This window comes from Podarcis raffonei, chromosome 4, assembly GCF_027172205.1.
Source record: "Podarcis raffonei isolate rPodRaf1 chromosome 4, rPodRaf1.pri, whole genome shotgun sequence".
Lineage (NCBI taxonomy): Eukaryota > Metazoa > Chordata > Lepidosauria > Squamata > Lacertidae > Podarcis > Podarcis raffonei.
The window spans coordinates 101,336,390-101,344,861 of NC_070605.1; positions in this window are offsets into that span (position 1 = coordinate 101,336,390).

Genomic DNA, 8,472 nt, shown 5'->3' on the forward strand with positions numbered 1-8,472 from the left:
TGAATGTAAAATTGGAAAAATGAGAAACTGAGAAATTGACCAATTTGTCCACATCCCTACTAGTCAATGAAACATTATTTCCTTTCCCTATGTGTCATTTCCATGGTCCTCAGCAGGAAATGCTGCTGCTGAGCATTTCCTGCCTTTTGCAACTCCTCCCAGCTGCTAGTTAGCTCTCACATAAAATCAGCAGAAAGCATGAAACCCATATAAGCAGCACGAAAGCAACATTTATTCTAATACGCCACCACAGGATCTGTTTGATGAAGGCTGCCCTCGGAAATAAACAGTAATGGAATATGATAGCATAATGTAAAACTAGCCTAAAAACTACCGAGAGGAAAAAATGCTAAGTGGCAGACATGCGAAATGCACCATAAAAACCCAAACAAAATTATGAATGAACAGATTGGAAAGCATCTCAGACCGATGATGGACTGTACTGTCCATCCATACTAGACAGAAAGGGCTCTTCTGTTTGCCACATGAGAAATGGAATATGTAACCAGGCTCTAAATCAACAGGGAATAATTCTGATCAAACATGGTTAGGCTCAGGCTGCAAGTCACAGTTGAGGACATTGTCTGCCATGTTTTAGCATCATGGACATGGGTTAGTTTAAACTCTGAATTGCAGTTTTCTTTTGAAACACTGAGATGCACTTCTTTATACATTTATATGAAGTGGCACAATATACTGCCTGATTTTAGATCTCCTTCTGCAGTAGTAAATGGTACCCAGGTGCTAGTGTGTCATATGGAAACTGTGATAAACTACTAGTGGTAATTGGGTTCACTCTAAGTATGGCACTTGCATTATCCTGGAAAGGAACTGTGAATAACATTGGTTGTTTCTGCATACTGATTTACACATATGAAATTGCTGGAGCTCGAGAAGAGACTTCAAAATATGTAGGCGTACTAAATCAGTATGCAAAAATTGCCTATTAAGAATAAAAAAATATGTCTCAAACCAAATATAGTCCTTGAATATATAGAAGTATATAACCATATATCTTTAAGTGTACAGAACCTTGCAGAAAGTATCTAGGTTACAAAAATATCAGCCTCTCTGTATAAAGTATTTCCATCAATTCACAAGTGTGTGCATATTCCCCCTGCATGCTAGTCTCCTGAATTTTGAAACTTCCCATATAGCTTCAGCCACCACTGAAAATAAGTTCAACTGTGGGTGCTCAAACTTTAAACATTTCAATAGCTTAGCATGTCATAGCAGGACATAGTCCAAATCACATGCCAACACTTTCTGTGGCAGCCAAGAGGTGATGGTAGGAATACCCAGTGCACTTTTTGTGTGGGATGTTGGGGAGGGGCGAGTGATTCTACAGTGAAATACATGGAAGGATACAGAAGAAAGAAGTCCTACTGGGTCCATAAGCTGTCACTTGTGCAAAATGAAGCATACAGGCTAGGCAACCTGAAATATTAGATACCTAATATTGGCCTTAAAAAGCATCTTAAAAAGTAGAGACATCACCTTGCCAACAAAGGTCCGTATAGTAAAAGCTATACGGTAGTGATGTATGGAAGTGAAAGCTGGACCATAAAGAAGGCTAATTGCCGAAGAATTGATGCTTTTGAATTATGGTGCTGGAGGAGACTCTTGAGAGTCCCATGGACTGCAAGAAGATCAAACCTATCCATTCTTGGGGAGATCAGCTCACTGGAAGGACAGATCCTGAAGCTGAGGCTCCAATACTTTGGCCACCTCATGAGAAGAGAAGACTCCCTGGCAAAGACTCTGATGTTGGGAAAGATGGAGGGCACAAGGAGAAGAGGGCGACAGAGGACGAGATGGATGGACAGTGTTCTCGAAGTGACTAAAATGAGTTTGACCAAACTGCGGGAGGCAGTGGAAGACAGGAGTGCCTGGCGTGCTCTGGTCCATGGGGTCACGAAGAGTCGGACACGACTAAACAACAACAATATTGACCGGGTCAATAAGATCTGTTAGTGTCCTATTGATTGTCCTGCAGCCTTCTGAGATTTGTCTTGCTAAAGGAGGGGTGGGGGGAGAGACAAGAGAAGCCTCTCCCTCATAATGTCCTGGCATTCTGTGTGACCTTCAAACTGGGCAAGAAGAGGGCTGAGGCTTAGCCAAATGATAATGTAGGTGCACAAAGACTAGGCTTAAAGACTGTCGAAAAGGGAAAGGGAAACTTTGGTCATCCAGATATTTCTGGGCTCCGTCTCTCACCATAGTCACTGGGACTTATAGGAGATGCAGGAGCGTCTTACCCATAGAGGCTAGTGGCGCGGGGCACCAGGGCAACAAGTTCTGGAGGGCGCCAGGGAAGAGGCGGAGACTGGATGCGGCACCTCCTGGCATCAGCTCGCCGCCCTCGCCACGTTGCGTCGAAGCAGTGCCATGCCCAGAGCCTCCGTCTGCTGTGGCCACCGCGGCACAAAGCGTCCAGCTGAGCCGGGAGTCCAGCCTCCGTCCAGCTGCTGCCCACATCCTCCAGCCCCACCATGGCAGTGCTGTCCTCCCTAAAAAAAGGTAGACAACTCTGGTAAATGGGGGGGGGGCAGAGGGAGCTTTGCACCACAGCGCCGGATATGCTTAAGACGGCCCTGAGGAGAGGGAGTCACTTACATGAGTGAATTTGCACAAAGCTTAACTGTTCTCATACATTAAGGTTTTTTAAATTTAATTTTAGAAAAGTCCATCTTATAACAATATATTACGTTACAGTGCTTTATACAACACCCTTCCTTTCATTTGGAGAAGATATGGGACCTGCTGACCCAGATTTCTCACTCAAAAACAATAAATTTAACTGTGAATTGATCCTGCAACAAATGCATCTTTTTATTTTTAAAACTTTTAAGGTACTTTTTGAATGTTTCCCACGCATTTCCCACATTATAAGAGTAATCATAACCACTGACCCTGTTTTCTTTCCCATTATTTCCTTCTCATTCCATTCCTTTCCTTTGCTAGTTCAATTTTTCATGATATTCTCTCATGTAACGGGAGGGCGGTTCATACCAAATATGAACACTTCTTTCCCCACAGAGACTTGCAGAGTGTGAAGAAGAGAAGAAAACCTATTTCCTTTGGAGTGTTTGTTAGCTCCTTTTATGTCCTCTGCCTAATAGATGTGCTACTAACAATGAATTAATCTTACCACTATTTAATGTGAAAATTACTATATCTTGTTTTCTATCACCTGTATGTTGGAGTTGACCCAGCAATTTCATCTCACAATGGATTTAACTTTTTAAAGGAAAGAAATCAAATGTTCTATTTAGGCACTATAAATTAATTAAATTTGTGACTCAGACTGGGGTTCTCAGTTTCCCAGTAGGACACTGGTGCTTTGTGATGATTTTTATCCTAAACTAAAGCATCTCTCACCACATTTTTTAATTTAAAAACATTTTAATACAACCAGAAAAAAACATAAAATGGAGAACAAGAATAGTAAGTATTATTTAAATTTATATGCCACCCTCCATCCAAAGACCACAGAGCAGTTTGCAAAATAAAAATACAAAATGATACAGATATAAAGATACAATGACACAATAAACATCCTTAAAACAAATACAGTGGTACCTTGGTTCTCAAATTTAACCTTTTCCGGAAGTCCATTCTAAAACCAAAGTGTTCCAAAACCAAGACGTGCTTTCCCATAGAAAGTAATGCAAAACGGATTAATCTGTTCCAGACTTTTAAAACCAACCCCTAAAACAGCAATTTAACATCTATTTTACTATCTAACAAGACCGTTGATCCATAAAATGAAAGCAATAATCAATGTACTTACCTGCACTGATGATAGTCATTGTTTGGATGGGGGGGCTTTTATCCATTTCCGCAGTCACACAATCAATCTATCAGTAGCTGAACTGGGTTCCACACAGTCACAAAAACAAATGAACCAAAAAAGCCTCAAAAACGCAAAATAAATAGCAAAAACAAACGTGGCAAGCTTAATCCATGCCAGAAGTCTGTTTGGCTTCCGAAATGCTTGAAAACCAAGGCACAGCTTCTGATTGGTGCAGGTGCCTTGGAAACAATAGCTGACAACCGCATTGGACGTTCAGCTTCTGAAAAACGTTCAAAAACCGGAACACACACTTCTGGGTTTTTGGCGCTTGGGAACCAAGGCGTTTGAATACCAAGCGTTTGAGAACCAAGGTACCACTGTACATCTTCACCAAGCAGTATGGATGAGGCCACCATAGCTATCAGCAATGGGTGAGAGATCCAGTTTTGAGAAGCTTTCAGAAAGCAAGCAAGCAAGGAGTCCCCTTTAGAAATGGGAAACATGGTTTTACAAGCCACAGAAAGAAGCAGAATAGACATGATCCAGCCAAAGTTGTGTCAGTTACTCCATAAGGGGAGAATTCAAGGCGGAGAATTCAAGGGTTGCCATATTTCAAAAAGCAGCTGGAGGGAAATAATGCTACATGCCAGCTTCAGGACTGCAATACCTTTTCCCATGTTCCAAAGCTTCCCCCAACTGGCCCCCTTTTGCCACAGTCACCAGCAGAACAGCAAGGGGACAGAGGCTTCTCTGTCCAGACCAGGAAGGCTCAAGAGGGTCGATCTTGTTCTGCCTTCCAGAGCTGAATGCTTCATTCCCTAGGGAATCAGATGGAGAACCAGTGGCTCCCTGGCCAGATCAGGCCCACATCTCCTTCCGATCCAGCCTACAACATCTCTTGCAGTAGTCCTCTCTTTGAGCTAGGCTAAAATTCAAAGATCACAATGTCTGTCAAAAAGAGCATGGACAGCCTGATCCTCAGCTTGTGGAGCTTCCAAGCCAACCATCACAGCAAAGTTCACAAACTTTCCAAACACAGCCCATTACATTCACTTCACACTAAGCCAGCCTTCCTCAAACTCGGCCCTCCAGATGTTTTGAGACTACAATTCCCATAATCCCTTACCACTGGTCCTGCTAGCCAGGGATCATGGGAGTTGTAGGCCAAAAACATCTGGAGGGCTGAGGCTGAGGAAGCCTGCACTTAGCTTTCTGGTGGTACATCTCCCTCCCACCCTGTCCAAGTAACATTGGAGGACTAGACAGATGTAGAAGCCTACCCTATAGAAGCACACCAAATTAGGCAAATTATGTATATCCAACAAAAATAATAATGAAAGCCTTGATTCTGTCCTCACGGATATGAGTTGTACGATTCTCTTTGCCTTCATCACTGTTCCTCTTTTCCTGTTTCTAGATCATTAAACTTACTAAGCTTTGAATGAAGGTTTTGTTTAGCTTCTAAAACATTTCATGGTGTTCCTGATAGCAAGCTGGTAGGGAAGATCAAACCAAATATTTTGAATTCGCTTGTGAAGAAGTATTATTATAGGTGACAAAAAAACAGGGGCTGGAGATAATGTGAATTGCACTGATTATACCTTCAATACCACCATTCAAAGTGTTTTGAAATGCTGGCTAGTAGGAGGTTTGCACCTCTGCTGTTGAAAGGATTACAAAATATCTGCTTGTAGCCAATGATGCTGCTGAACATGATGCTGAACATATTGTCTATAGACAACTACAAGGAGGATCTGAACATGTCAATGTAGAAAGGAAGCATGATTCAGAGCAATTCCATGGAGATAAAACTTTGGTATAGACTGATCTAGGAACAAATATACATTTTACTAATCTTTTCTTTACTTGCATTCTTAAAAGATGCATACAGAAGTTCCAGGAAGCAACAGAAGATGCACACAGAAATAGTATTTTGACAGAGGAGGGCCGTGCTACAAGAAAGAAGAAACAATTTGATGTCTAGGACTGCTGAACAGCCAATAATGATTCCAATTTCCTTAAGATTTTGTGCTCAGAAAGTACCGGTAGCCACATGGGGGGAAACCCACCTCATGTGGGTAATATGTGCCAACAGCATCACATATTCTCCAACAAGTCTGATTAATGGTATTATGAACATATGCTATTCACACATGTGGTACCTCGGGTTACGGACGCTTCAGGTTACAGACTCCGCTAACCCGGAGGTAGTACCTCGGGTTAAGAACTTTGCTTCAGGATGAGAACAGAAATCGCGCGGCGGCAGCAGGAGACCCCATTAGCTAAAGTGGTACCTCAGGTTAAGAACGGACCTCCAGAACAAATTAAGTTCTTAACCAGAGGTACCACTGTATACTACCATGTATGGATGATTTCAGTGGAATTATCTCATATATTGACCAATACAGAGAAACGCAGCTTAGTGTACCAATTTTTATTCCAAACAATGTCATCCAAGGTCTCACTCAAATCGACTTCACATCCTTTAACTGTGGGGCAGCCTAATTGGCTGTTCCAAACAATGGCAGAAGTTTGAGTAAAGCAGGGGTGGGGAGACAGTGAGAGGAAAATGGCAATTTTAAACAACAGCAAAAGTTTGAGTAAGGAGAGATGGAGGGACATTGTGGGGTTGTTGTCTTTTTATTTAAAAACAACAACAACCAAAAACAAGTTTCCACAAAGAAATAGGAGAGATGTGTACAACATAAAAGCTAACACCAAAAAGTAAACACAGCAGAGCGTTTCCAAACGCCCTTTTTAGGATTATTAGAGTGTGGTAATCAGGGTTAGAACTGATAAACCTTAACATTTTGACTGCCTTTCTAGAACTGCAAGAACAACGTGTGTGTATTGTGGTGGTTGGTATAAAGAACTTGGCAGGAAACGATAAATGGGCAGATGGCCAAAATTTAGCATGGATCACAAGTTGTTCAAGCCTTATTTAGCAAATTCACATAAGTTGCTGGACATAACTTATAAGAAGATGTTTCATTCCGAGGATTGCAAAAAAGGCGTATGTGGGTGGGTGGATGGATGGATAGATAGATGATAGATAGTATGACAATGTCCAAGATTCATTGTTTCTATTGGTAACTCATGGAAGATAGTTTGAGAGACAATATAAATGGCATTGTTTAATTAAAATCCAAATATCATACATCTGCAATGTCAAATATAGATCAAAACTATGTTATAGGACAAAGATGTTAACTAATTAGCAAGTAAAAGAATGAAATGCAAATGAATAACAATTCTTCAGGGAATTTGCATATATGACCAATTTCCCTCCGGGGTTAGTCTACAAAGTATTGTTCTGAAGATCAAAGGAATAAATTAGCATCAATATCTATATTGTTTCTAGCTGAAATGCAAAAAAAGCGAGCTGTGGGAAATCCCAACTATTTCTGACCTGAAATCAACAATTCATGGTCTTGCTGTCCTGAAGAATGTCAAGAGGTGCCATAGTGGGAATATGGTCAGTGCTGAATACCCAGCAAAACTGTTCTTCATTTCATCATACTATTTCTCGGCCTACTTGCAGAGGTTATGATGTGATGTTAAGGAATCCATATTCTGGATGCACGCCAGACTAAGAACACGGGAGCCCTGATGGATTAAACAAATGTTTCATCTAGTCCAGCCTTCTTTTCCCAGAGGTGGCAATGAACTCTCCCTGATCTTTGTCCCAGCATCTGATGTCTGAAGGCATTCCACCTCTGAACAATTCAGTGCTCATATGCAATTTGCACTTCAACTATGACTGGGTTAAGTCAGTCAGAGAATCACTTATTTTATCATGGCTTTTTTTCATTAGTCACACTTAAAGCGGCTATTGTTTTTGAATTATTTCTGGATGTAAATGTAAGGGTGCATAAATTGCTTTTGATTTGGTATAGAGATGACATTGTTAAAAGAATGAGGGTGTGACATATTCTCTCTCTCTCTCTCTCTCTCTCTCTCACACACACACACACAAACACACACACAGTCATTGTTTAATGTCTGAAGAAAAGTCCTACAAAGATTGCTAATTATTTTGTCATTTTCGGGTTGGTCCTAATAAAGGCATTATTCCAATGATATTTTGATTTTTTTAAAAAAAATCCTGATGGACCAGTGGAGCTTCAGACATTAGATCCAATGGTAGCAAGAGCATAAGGCAAAGTCTTTTCTTCTTTAGGGGACCATCTGGAGCAGTGGGAACTGCTGAACAGAGATACAGTGAAAGAGAGGTGGAGGGTTCTTGTACAAATGGAAATTCTGCTAGCATTACCAGTACGTTTCCGAGCACAATTCAAAGTGTTGGTGCTGACCTTTAAAGCCCTAAACGGCCTCGGCCTAGTATACCTGAAGGAGTGTCTCTACCCCCACGTTCAGCCCGGACACCGAGGTCCAGCTCCAATGGCCTTCTGGTGGTTCGCTCACTGCGAGAAGTGAGGTTACAGGGAACCAGGCAGAGAGCCTTCTTGGTGGTGGCACCCATCCTGTGGAACGCCCTCCCTTCAGATGTCAAGTACATAAACAACTACAGTGGAACCTCGGGTTGTGGATGTAATCCGTGATGGAGGCACGACCACAACCTGCAGCGTTCGCATCCTGAAGTCTGTGCCGGCGCGATTTGGTGCTTCTGCGCATGTGTGAGCGGTGAAACCAGGAAGAAACCCATTCCAGTACGT